Source organism: Lipotes vexillifer, unplaced genomic scaffold (genome assembly GCF_000442215.2).
Source record: "Lipotes vexillifer unplaced genomic scaffold, Lipotes_vexillifer_v1.1 scaffold394, whole genome shotgun sequence".
Taxonomy (NCBI): domain Eukaryota; kingdom Metazoa; phylum Chordata; class Mammalia; order Artiodactyla; family Lipotidae; genus Lipotes; species Lipotes vexillifer.
This window is the reverse complement of record NW_006791731.1, coordinates 783092-796430: the sequence shown is the minus strand read 5'-3', so window position 1 is coordinate 796430 and position 13339 is coordinate 783092. Positions and strand designations below refer to the sequence as shown.

Here is a 13339-nt window from a genome sequence, read left to right as displayed (position 1 = left end):
GTAGGGAAACTCACACACACACAATATTAGCGCTGGTTCTAGTTTTAAAACTGCATATATTTGAGAGTTCCCTGGCGGTCCAGTGATTAGGACTCAGCGCTTTCACTGCTGTGGGCCAGGGTTCAATCCCTGGTTGGGGAACCAAGATCCCACAAGCCACACGGCACGGCCAAAAAAGCAAACAAAACTGTGTATAATTGAATTTTATAAGATTATAATTTTAAGCTACTGAAAAGATGAGGGCAGAAAGCAAGTAACGGGATAACACAAGGATCAGGCGCAATTAGGTGGCTTCTCCTAACTTTTCAGAACCATGGGGACAGAGAAGGAATGTCCCAGGCCCTTAACTGCTCCCTCAAGTCACGCTGCCCACCAGAGAGTGGCCACTGCAGTCACCTGCAGCCACTTGCAAACAAGGGCTCGCAGAGAAGGGGTGGCCAGTGAAGAGGCCTTCGGCCTGCCCCTGCCCAGTCTGCCCCAAATGGCAGCCACATGGTGTGGCCTGGGAAGTGGGCTGGGGCCACGGCCCCTGGATAGAGTCCACGGGACACACCGAGCCCATTCCTTGGTTTCTTCCCAGAGGAAGGGGCAGCTAAAGTGGGGCCGTGGAAAGATAGGCTGCAGCTAGTCAGCCAAGGAGGCGGACGCACATACGAAGGCCCCAGGTCAAGAGGAGAGGAGTCTGGCCAACCCCAGAGAACATGTGCGTGGAGGGCGCCTGGACACAGAGCTGTAGGCGGGGTTCCCCTGGGCCAGGGAGGCCCCTTGGACTGCAGCGGGCAAGGGCCTGGGGGCAAGAGATGGGGGCAGCGTGCCTCTGGTGGGTGAGATGAAACAGCCCTGGCCCTCCCGACAGTCCTCAGCTTTCACGGTCTCGCTGCCCAGGAGATCTAGTCCCAGGGTCCTCAAGAAAGCAGGCTGTCTGACCCGGCACGGCTTCCCCACGCCCAGCCGGGGTCCTGTCAGGTCGCCTGCACCAGGGACTCGCCTCATGCGCAAGGCCGAACGCTCTTGAAGCTTTACTGTAAATTCCAGGAGGCAGCTTACACCCCTGTGGTTCCTGCAACCCAAGCTGAGCCCCTACACCACAGCCAGGCCCCCTCCTTCCCAGCCCCTCTGTCTGGGACAAAGCACCCCCTCCTCACAAGCCTCCTGAGACCCTGGCAGGTGTGGCCTAGGCCACAGCCCCCACCATTCAGACCACCCCCCTGCTCCCAAGGCCAGGTCCGTGTTCCTCACCAGGGCTCCCCAGCCTCACACTTGTGCCCAGCCCTGGGCAGCCTGCCCTACCGGGGCTCACTAGTGACTGGTGGGCAGGTGATCCTGTGCAGGGGTGACAAGTGACAGCTGTCGGCCCTGCTGACAGACACCTTCCACGCAGGGTCCCCCATAATCACCCAGTGAGACCCCGCTACAGACTGTGCCTGTTCCCTGCAGTGGGGACAGGAGGCCATCTCACCTGCACCACCAGGCCTCACCCACAGCCGCCACCTGGCATTGGCCCTGATCTGGGGAAGCTGCCAGGCTGGGCAGGAGGAGAATGCTCCTGCACGTGGGCAGCCACTGGCTGACGAAGGCGGGAGCTCAGCTACGCCAGCCACCCTGTGCGGCTCCGCCCACAGGGCCAGGTCCACAGCACTGTGGTGAGTGCCGCCAGGGCGCCAGGGGTCCTGGTGATGGCCCAGGAGGCACAGCGGCTTCCCATCTGGGCCCCATCCAGCTCTCTCTCCCTGTAGCCCAGTTCAAAAATTGCACCGTTACCAGGTGTCCACCAGAGACCTCGGGCAGGGATCCTGGGTCCCACCCCCATGTTCCATCCATCAGGAGGTCCCATCATTCTGCCCCCCCAAATATCTCTCAAACCTGTCCTCTTCCCACTGTCTCCACCACCACCCTCCTCCCCTTGGAGACAGCCCTGGCCTCCTTGCTGCCTTCCACCGCCAGACACTCAGCAGCCACAGCCCCGCTGCCACACCTGCTCTATTTCAGGGCTACAGAGAGCCTCCCGATCCTGTCCTGTCCTGTGTCGTCCTGCTGCACAGACCCCTCTGCGGTTTCCTCTAGCAGGGACAGTGGGGACAGTGCTCTCACACGGGGATGCCTGTCTCAGCACCCCTGCACCCCAGGCCTGGTCAGAGGCATCCACGCAGGGAAACCAAGCAGTGGATGCTTGCAGTTCAAGGATGAGGTACTCCCAGGAACACTATTAATAGAGGTTTACTTGGTTAATAGATTGAAGGAGAAAACCTGTATATTGATCTCAAAACTGCTGATGACTCATTTGATAAAAACTCACAAATATTTCTGGTTTTTACAAAGTGACCCAGTAAACTGGGAAAGGAGGTCCAGGCACCCTCAGCATCTGAGGGGGACTGATTCCAGGACCCCAGCCAACAACAAAAGCCTTGGATGCTCAAGTCCCTTATAAAAACTGGAGTAGGGCTTCCCTGGTGGCGCAGTGGTTGAGAGTCCACCTGCCGATGCAGGGGACCCAGGTTCGTGCCCCGGTCCAGGAAGATCCCACATGCCACAGAGCAGCTGCGGCCGTGAGCCATGGCCGCTGAGCCTGCACATCCAGAGCCTGTGCTCCGCAACGGGAGAGGCCACAACAGTGAGAGGCCCGTGTACCGCAAAAAACAAAACAAAACAAAACACAAAAAAACTGGAGTAGTATTTGCGTATAACCTAATACAGTGCAAATGCTATGTAAACAGTTGTAAACACAATGCAGGGACTTCCCTGGTGGTGCAGTGAATCCACCCGCCAATGCAGGGGACATGGGTTCAAGCCCTGGTCCGGGGAGATCCCACATGCCACGGAGCAACTAAGCCCATGTGCCACAACTACTGAGCCTGTATGCCGCAACTACTGAAGCCCGCGCACCTAGAGCCCGTGCTCCGCAACGAGGAGCCACTGTAATGAGAAGCCCGCGCACCACAACGAAGAATAGCGCCCGCTCGCCGCAACTAGAGAAAGCCCGCGCGCAGCAACAAAGACACAACGCAGCCAAAAATAAATAAATAAATTTATTTTTTAAAAAAATACAATGTAAATGTAAATAGCTGTCTTTGAGCACCTACAGCAAATTCAAGTTTTGCTTTTTGGAACTTTCTGGAATCCCCCCCCACCCCGTACTTCTTTTTTTTTAAAAAACATTTATTTATTTATTTACTTGGCTGCACCGGGTCTTAGTTGCAGCACGCAGGACCTAGTTCCCTGACCAGGGATCGAACCCTGGCCCCCTACATTGGGAGCACAGAATCTTAACCGCTGGACCAGCAGGGAAGTCCCACCCCAATAGTACTTTTTTTGTGTGTGTGGTACGCGGGCCTCTCACTGCTGTGGCCTCTCCCGTTGCGGAGCACAGGCTCCGGACGCGCAGGCTCAGCGGCCGTGGCTCACGGGCCCAGATGCTCCGCGGCATGTGGGATCCTCCTGGACCAGGGCACGAGCTTGTGTCCCCTGCATCGGCAGGCAGACTCTCAACCACTGCGCCACCAGGGGAGCCCCCCAATAGTACTTTTGATCTATTATTTAAATCCCCAGTTGCAGACCGTGGATGGGGACGGCTGGCTGCATATCGTTAACATGAGAACAGACGTCCCTCCAAATCTGAGCGGCCACCGCCCCCGCCCCCGCCCCAGGGGCGTCGTCCATAGGAAGTACCAGAAGCAGGAGCAGAAGGGCTGTAGGCTCAGCATGGTGGCCGGGACACCCCCAAAGCCACTCCCACAGGCGGCCAGGGCAAGCCTCCGGGCTCAGCTGCGGGCGAGGCTGATCCAGGGCATGTGAGGGGAAAGAACCTAGGCTCCGGATGCGGAGCACTGCCAAGCGTTCAGAGTCTGCACCTCCTCGGCACCTAAACCAGTGCCTCTGACCACCTACCAGCACCAACAAAGGCGCTCACTAGAGTGGCCGGCTGTCAGCACCCTTCTAAAGGCCCAAGAGATTTCTTATAGGCCAGTAATGAGTTGGAAAAAGAGGGTGGGAAAAACCTTCATTCGCAGTGCAGGACAGACACTACTCTGGAACAAGATAAATAAAAATCAGTCAGAACTTAACTTCAGAAAGCCCCACAAGCACAAAGCAAAAACCAGACCCATGGGGAGACTTACATTCCCAATGCAGAGGTCCGACCTCGCAGGACCACTGTGTCCCGAGCTGGAACTGCGCTTCTGACCCACCCCTGCACCCCACTGCTGGCCCCGCCAGCCCTGCCAGCCCTGCGCCGACTCTTTCTTTTTTAATTAATTAATTTTTGGCTGCGTTGGGTCTTCGTTGCTGTGCGCGGGCTTTCTCTAGTTGCGGCAAGCGGGGGCTAGTCCTGGTTGCGGTGCACGGGCTTCTCATTGCGGTGGCTTCTCTTGTTGCGGAGCACGGGCTCTAGGCGCACGGGTTCAGTAGTTGTGGCGCGCGGGCTTCAGTAGTTGTGGCGCACGGGCTTAGTTGCTCCGTGGCACGTGGGATCTTCGCGGACCAGCGCTTGAACCCGTGTTCCCTGCGTTGGCAGGCCGATTCTTAACCACTGCGCCACCAGGGAAGCCCCGCCGCACCGACTCTTAATAATTGCCTCCTTCGGACACTCACATGATTTTATATCAGATCGGCGAGGTTCTGTTGTCTGCTTGAAACCCTGTCACCGGGTGCTGGGCAGGTGTAGGGAGCGAGCCCTTTTGGGCGCTGCTGTAATACCTAGCAAACACCTTAGGAACTTTTAAAATATATTGTGTTTGAATGGAACTACTCCCCAGATGCAAACATGGGCCATACAGGGAAAAGTCTCCCCCCAAGAGTGTCCCCTCTCCACCCCGCACACAGTGTGGAAATCACTATCAGGACTGGCTTCCTCTTTATCCCTCCGAAATTTCTTTATGTGGAAAGTCACATAAATAGAAACATGATTCTTGGTTTTCCCCCTTTTAACACAGAAAGTGACACCTCGGGACTTCCCTGGTGGCACAGTGGTTAAGAATCCGCCTGCCAATGCAGGGGACATGGGTTTGAGCCTTGATCTGGGAAGATCTCACGTGCCGAGGAGCAACTATGCCCGTGTGTCAGAACTACTGAAGCCCGCATGCCTAGAGCCCGTGCTCCGCAACAAGAGAAGCCACTGCAATGAGAAGCTCTTGCACAGCAACAAAGAGTAGCCCCAACTAGAGAAAGCCCAATCACAGCAACAAAGACCCAACGCAGCCAAAAATAAATAAATGAATGAATTAATTAATTAATTAAAAAAAAAAGTAACACCTCGCCTGCACCATCCGACCCCACACCTGGGAGGTCTCCCGCTGCACCCCTGCCTCCACCCTCCCTCAGGACGCTGGCTGCCATCCTTGGCTCTCACACACACACTGCGTTCTTAGGCCTGATAGACATTTTCATTGGCCTGGTTTCCACTGGTTCACTAATGCAATCCAGAAATTCTGGGTTTCTGGATTTTTACCAATCTGATAGGTGAAAACACGGCACCCTGGTGTAGCTAGAGCTTAAATTTTGCATACTACTTGACCCAGAAATTCTATTTCTAACAATAGCCATAGACACACAATGATCCAGCCACAAAGCTCTTCTATGTAGCAGTTTACAATACAAAAAAACCCCACAAAACTAAACAAAACTAAACCTAATGTTCCATGGGAAGAGGTTAAATAGGATATGATTACCATATAAAAGAATATTATATTATAAACTAATGTCATAGGGAGACGTACTTGTAACATTAGGTAAAAAGAAGTTACACGTGCCTAAAATACTTCATGATATTAGATTATAAAGTTATAAATAAATTAAATTATACTATAAAATACTGTGCACATTTTTTGTTGTTGTTTTTGTTTTTGTTTTTGTTTTTGTTTTTGCGGTACGCGGGCCTCTCACTGCTGTGGCCTCTCCCGCTGCGGAGCACAGGCTCCGGATGCGCAGGCCCAGCGGCCATGGCTCACGGGCCCAGCCGCTCCGCGGCACGCGGGATCCTCCTGGACCGGGGCACGTACCCGCGTCCCCTGCATCGGCAGGCGGACTCCCAACCACTGCACCACCAGGGGAGCCCTGTGCACATTTTTTTAAAACAAGCAGAGGGACTTCCCTGGTGGTGCGGTGGTTAAGACTCCATGCTCCCAGTGCAGGGGGCTAGGGTTCAATCCCTGGTCAGGGAACTAGATCCCACATGCATGCCGCAACTAAGAATTCACATGCCACAACTAAGGAGCCTGAGTGCCACAACTAAGGAGCTGACAAGCCACAACTATGGAGCCGGTGAGCCACAACTAAGGAGCCCTCCTGCTGCAAATAAGGAGCCCTCGAGCTACAACCAAAGAGTGGCAAGCTGCAACTAAGGAGCCGGTGAGCCACAACTAAGGAGCCCACATGCCACAACTAAGGAGCCCGCCTGCCACAACTAAGACCCAGCGCAACCTAAATAAATATTTTTTTTAATTAAAAAAAAATAAAACAACAAGCATAAAACAAAAAGATGTGGAGGTTTTACAAAACACCAATCAACCACTGCAGGGCACCTTGAAGGGAAAGCACTGACCGGTGGCCCCTGGAAGATATGTTCATATCTAAATCCCTGGGACCCGTGACTGTGGCCTTATTGGGAAATAGGGTCTTTGCAGATGTGATTAAGTTAAGGATGTCACGATGAGATCACCCTGGATTATCTGGGTGGGACCTAAATCTAATGACAAGTGTCCTTATAAGAGACAGAAGAGAGATACACAGAGGAGAAGCCATGTGAAGATGGGGCAGAGACTGGAATGGTGCAGCCACAAACCGAGGAACACCAAGAGCCAGCAGAAGCTGGAAGGGGCAGGAAGGGTCTTCTCTAGAGCCTTCACAGAAACTACGGCCATGCCAACACCTTGATTTTGGCCTTCTGGCCTCCAGAAGTATGAGAGAATAAACTTCTGTTGTTTTAGACCACCTGTGTGTGGTCATTTGTTACAGCAGACACAGGAAACTAATGAAGACATTTTTACCAGGAGTGACAAATATTTAAAAGCATGGCACTGGTTTTTGAATTGGGTAATGGACAAAGGCTGGAGAATTTTGAGGAGCATGATAGAAAAAGCCTAGATTGCCTTGAACAGGCTGCTGGAAGAAATATGGATGTTAAGGATGCTGCTGGTGATGACTTAGAAGGAAATGAGGCACATATTGCCAGAAGCTGGAGGAAAGGTGATCCCGATTAAACGGTGCAAAAAATGTGGCTGAACTGTGTTCCACTGTTGCGTGGAAAGCAGAACTTATAAGTGATGAACTTGGATCTTCAGCTGAGGAGATTTCAAAGCAAAGTGTAGAAGGTGTGACCTGGTTTTAACCTGTTCCTTACTGTAAAGTGCAGGAGGAAAGACGTAAACCGTGGAAGGAACTGTTAAGCAAAAAAAGAACCAGCACTGGTGATTGGGAAACTCACGGCCTGTTCAGACTGCAGAAGATGCTAATGTGGGAAGACTCACTGTTAGGACAGAAAGACAAGGATGCAACTGGACAATCGTCCTCTGAAGAGATTTGATCTCTGACTCACAGATGCGTTCAAACCTCACAGCAGAAGCTGGGGATAGAGAGGGTCATCCAGGAAAGCTCTGTGGAGAAGCCTCTAACCTGATGGCATGGATCTCTGTGTCATACATGGGAGACCCGCAAGGTGTATAAGAATGTTGTATTAGCAGAAACACTGCCAGCTTGGATGCAAGAGGATAGAGACAGGAAGAAAGGAAGGAAAGCTGTTGGAATTCTGGGATACTACAGGCAGGAAATGGGGTGACAGAGCTACTCAGTTTCATATGCTGTCTGGCAAGAAAAAGGGAAAATGACTTCAAGGGCAGAGCCTTGGGCCCAGAGGGTGGAGCCACGGGCACAGTGGCAGAGGCCGGCAGAGGTGAACGTGTACAGAGCAAAGCATCAAGCCACATAGGAGTATTCTCAGGCCTTCAAACCTATTGAACTTGCCCTGCTGGATTTCAAAATGGCTTGGGACTCCTTTATTCTTTTCTCTTTCTCCCTTTGAGAAAGGGGATGTCTACTCTATGCCTGTCCCACCATTGTATCTTGGAAGTATACGACATGCGTTCCAGTTTCACAGGTCCACAAATGGAAAGCAATTTTGCCCCAGGGTGGGCCATACCCAGAACCTTACCTATACCTGATTTAGAGAATTTAGATGAGACTGGGCTTTTGAGCTGGTGAGATTTTGGACTGAGGGTTGCTGCTGTAAGACTTTTGGGGATGCTGGGCTGGGGCAAACGCACGTTGCATGTGACAGACATGAATTTTAGGAGGCCAGAGGGCAGACTGCAGCGGGCTGAATGGTGGCTCTGAAAATACATGTCTATCTCCAAATCCCTAGAACCCGGGAAAGTTACCTCTTTTGGAAACAGGGTCTTTGTAGTCATAACTTAGTGAAGAATCTTGAGATGAGATCATCCTGGACCATAAGGAAGGCCCTAAAATGCAATCAGAAGTGTCCTCACAAGAGACAGAAGAGAAGACGCAGGGGAGAGGCGTGTTGAAGATGGAGGCCTATTCTGCAGTGATGCAGCCGCAAACCAAGGAACCTGACAGCCACGGGAATCCGGGAGGGGCGGGCCGGAATCTGCCCTAAAGCCTCGGCCCTGCTGACACCTTGATTTTAGACTTCTGCCTCCTAAACTGTGAGAGAATACATTTCTACTGTTTTAAGCCACCCAGAGTGTGGCAAGTGGGGGCTATTTGTATTCTGAAAACATCCATGAGATCCTGTAGTAATGACAACAGTGAAGCTCAGTCGTGCCCCATGAGGCTTAACCCTGCGCCTGTTCTATAAGCTTCCCACGTAGCCATTCATTTAATAAGAAAGGAGAAGAAAGGTACGTTTCAAAAGTTCAAAATACGCACTCACTTGAAAGACAAAAAAAGACCTGAATAAAGATCATAAAAACCATCCACCCAGCCAGAGACACCTGATGCAGACACCTCTCTCTGGCTTGCTGCCAACGGCCTCAAGCCTGCATCCTCCAGTCTTGTACCACCAGCTCCCCAACCACGCCTGCCATGGAGGGCCCCCCAAACCCCACTGTACCGGGCACCCGTGCAGCCCCCAGGCCACCTGACCCACAAGCCTGCCTGAGATCTCCCAGACTCCAGGGCAGCCACACCGGACATCCTTCTAGGGCCTTCCTTTCCTGCAGCACTGGCCCCGGACCTGCCCCCACCTCACGAACCAGCGTGGGTAGCAGATGCCCCCCATCCTCCTCCTGACCCCAGGGCAGCAGGAAAGGAAAGGTCCCTGCCAAGAGCTGACCACCCAGCTGGGAAGACCCTTCTGCAGCTAAACCATGACCCAAGCTCCCCCAGAGGAGGACGGGACGAAGGGAGAGGGGAGGAAGCCCTGCAGGCTGTTCCCTGAGTCTTTCATGTGGGCACCCGCCTCCCATCACCTGAGAAGGGGTTCCTGACTCCCCCTCCACCCAGCCACCATCACCTGGGGCCACCACCAGATGACCCAGCCCATGGCCCCTCTTAGGTCCCAGACCTCACCACCCACAGCCCCTGCAGGCAGCCACAGCACCAGCTCTCGCAGCCCCGCATCTCCCTGTCCAGTGTGGGCCTGCTTCTGGCCACTGCCCTTGGCCCCACGCCGGGCGGGGGCGCCTGGCCCCCCACCTGCACCATCCCTCTCCAGCCTCACTGCATCTGTTCCCAAGGTGCCCAGATCCTGCCGCCAACTCCCGCCCTGCTGCCAGCTCCCCTCAGGTCTCACTGGGGAAACGGAGGCCAGGAGTCAACATCGCCCACACCTTCCCAGCCCCACACCTTCCCATCCCCCATGCCTTCCCATCCCCCACGCGTTCCCTCCCCCACGCCTTCCCTCCCCCATGCCCTCCCATCCCCCACGCCTTCCCGTCCCCCACGCCTTCCCATCCCCACACCTGTAGAAGCCTCTACCCCTTCTGAACCACAGGGCCCTGGGTGGCAAGGGGCTGTCACACCCACCCCCAGCATGTGTGGTTGGGCAAATGAGAAGGGTCACACAGCACTCGGGCCACCCAGGCCCCTGCCAGCCAGTGTTCTGCCCAGGCTGCATTCTGCTGACAGCTCGGCCTCCAGGTCACTGCCCCGTCCTGGATGGCGGTCTCCCTCTCACACACTGCTGGACTCCTCACCGTCTCCACCTCCCTTCTCACTTCCTACACACCCCTTGGCACCCCCAATCTGACCACGCCCCCAAACAGGTCTCCCTAAGGTCCCGATATCCATTATGACCACGCCAGGCGCTCTAAGGGCAGCCGGCTCCTGGTTCATCGCTCCTTCCCTTTCACTGGGCTGCCCGGACCACCCCCTGGGGAAGGCTCCCCCTCTGCCTCAGGCTTTCCCCCACCACCGTGAGGGCCCCAAGCACAGTGCCCAGCCTGGTCCTCCCAGCCACTCGAGTCTTCACATGGTGCCCAGCTCAACCATCATCTCAGTTTATTTGCCCCCAAGCTAAGCTCCTGTTCTTCCACCGCCCCTGCTGCAGAGGCACCACTCCCCCCCCCCCCCCCCCCCCGCGCTGCTCCCCACCCCCACCTCCACTCCCACTCTATGGCAGCCCAGTCTGGGGTCTGGGTTTCTGCAGGGGTCCAGCTCGGGGTCCACTTTCCCTCCCATTCACCTGCTCATTTTCAAACCACATTAACGAGGTGCAACAGGACACAGACCCTGCCCTCGGAAAGCTGAGTCAGGTGGGAGAAAAGATATTTAAAATCCTCTTTGTTGGGCTTCCCTGGTGGCACAGTGGTTAAGAATCCGCCTGCCAATGCAGGGGACACGGGTTCGAGCCCTGGTCCGGGAAGATCCCACATGCCGCGCAGCAACTAAGCCCGTGCGCCACAACTACTGAGCCTGCACTCTAGAGCCCACGCACCACAACTACTGAGCCCATGTGCCGCAACTACTGAAGCCTGCACGCCTAGAGCCTGCGCTCCGCAACAAGAGAAGCCACCGCAATGAGAAGCCCGCGCACCGCAACGAAGAGTAGCCCCCGTTCGCCGCAACTAGAGAAAGCCCGCGTGCAGCAATGAAGACCCAATGCAGCTATAAATAAATAAATAAATTTATTTTAAAAAATGTAACAAACTGAAAGAAAAATTAGAAACACTGATAACACACAAGGAAGTTAAGTCATAATAAATAAAGAACTCTTATAATTCAAAACAAAACACCTTACAGAGAAATGAACAATGCTTTTCAATACAAACAGTGAATAACTACGAAATGATGATCACTTAGTCAAAGAATGCAAATTAAAACAAAGTAGAATTTTCTCCTCCATCAACTGGCAAAGGATTGGAACTAGTCGTATCTGCTGGCTCATCTACGCCAGAGGACAATTTAGAAATACAATCATTTTTAAAGATAAGCCCACATGTTCATGTCAAGGGACCAGATGAACAAGCGGAGATACCTCCATGCAATGGAACACGTAGTACCCATTGAAAAGCATGAGGGCGCCAAGACCATTCAATGGGGAAAGAATAATCTTTTCAACAAATGGTGCAGGAACAACTGGGTATCCTCGTGCAAAAGAGTAAAGTTGGGGTAATTATGTGGCGGTCCAGTGGTTAGGACTAAGCACTCTCACTGCTGGGGGTCCCGGGTTCGATCCCTGGTTGGGGAACTAAGACCCAGCAAGCCTCAAGGCACAGTTAAAAAGAAAAAAAAAAGAATAAAGTTGGACCCCTACCTCACACCGTACTCAAAAATTAATTCAAAATAGATCAAAGACCTAAATGTAAGAGCTAAAACTATAAAACTCTTGGAAGAAAATATTGCCATAAATCTTCATGACTTTGACATAGGCAATAGTGCTTAGATATGACACTAAAGGCACAAGCAACCAAGAAAAACACAGGTAAATTGAACTCACCATTAAAATCTTTTGTGTTCCAAAGGACACCACACCATCAAAAAAATAAAAAGTCAACCCACAGAATCAAGAAAATATTTTTGCAAATCATCTACCTGATAAGGGACTTATATCTAGAATACATGAAGAACACTTACAACTCAAAAATAAAAAGCTAAAAACCCAATTTAAAAATGGACAAAGCCTCTGGATAGACATTTCTGGAAAGAAGATATAGAAATAACCAATATGCAAAAGAAAAGGTGCTCAACAACATCAGTCATCAGGAAATGCAAATCAAAATCAAGAGAAACCACTGCACACCCATTAGGACTAAATGTCTATAATCAAAAAGGCAGATGGTAAGTGCTGGTGAGGATGTGAAGAGATTGGAAGCTTCATGCCCTGCCCATGGGATCGTAGAATATGGTGTAGCTGCTGTGGAAAGCAATCTGACAGTTCTTCAAACGGTTAAATATAGAATTATCACATGTTCCAGCAATTCCACTCCTTGGTATATATCCAAGAAAGATGAAAACACACAGCCACACAAAAACTGGCACACTGTTCATAGCAGCACATTCATAAGAGCCAAAAGGTGGCAACAACACAAATGGCCATCAAACTATCCAGAGATAAACAAAGTGTAGTTTATCCATATACCATGGAGTGTTATTCCACGAAGAACCAGCACACGCTGTGACATGGATAAAACACCGCACGCGCTACGTGAAAGAAGCCAGACACAAACTTGTATGATCCCATTTATATGAAATATCCAATACAGGCAAATCCATAGAGACCTAAAGTGGATCAGTGTTTGCCAGGGGCTGGGGAATGTACACACACACACACACACACACACACACACACACTATGGTCACCCCAGCCAGTGAGACTAGGGGCCCAAGGTGTGACTTTGACCTTTTTTCTTCATATACTTCCACAGTGCTTGTCTGTTTGTTTCTAGCACATTTTGCTTTTTTTTTTTTTTTTTTAGTATTATTTATTTGCCTGCACTGGCTCTCAGTTGAGGCATGCGGGGTCTCCAGTTGCAGCATGCGAACTCTTAGCTGCAGCATGTGGGATCTAGTTCCCTGACCAGGGATCGAACCTGGGCCCCCCGCACTGGGAGCAGAGTCCTAGCCACTGGACCATCAGGGAAGTCCCAGCACATTTTGCTCTTGACCATAAACACAGACCAAAAGCCCTCTTCAAAGAGCCCCAAATAACTGCCAGCCTCCGATCCTACCAGTTGAGCTCTAGCCACCAAAGATGACACCCCATGCTCTCATCCACTCACCCATGCAAGCACCCTGCAAGTGCTGGCTGAGGGCCTGGGGCTGGTGCCAGGGACACAGATAACCAAGCTCAGAGTCAAGGACGGGAGACGGTGGGACACGTGAGGAGGACGTCAGGCGCGATGGCACCAGGCAGGCCCAGGGCCTGAAAGGGAGGTGGGGGAACCCTTCC

The 13339-nt window shown here is 52.4% G+C and overlaps 1 non-coding gene across 1 annotated transcript; it reads right to left on the bottom strand.

Moving 5' to 3' along the window:
• Positions 1 to 12959: 12959 nt before the first annotated feature.
• TRNAW-CCA (transfer RNA tryptophan (anticodon CCA)) lies at positions 12960 to 13030 on the bottom strand. Its single transcript has one exon. It is a non-coding gene; the product is annotated as a tRNA-Trp (tRNA).
• Between the last annotated feature and the right edge of the window lie 309 nt (positions 13031 to 13339).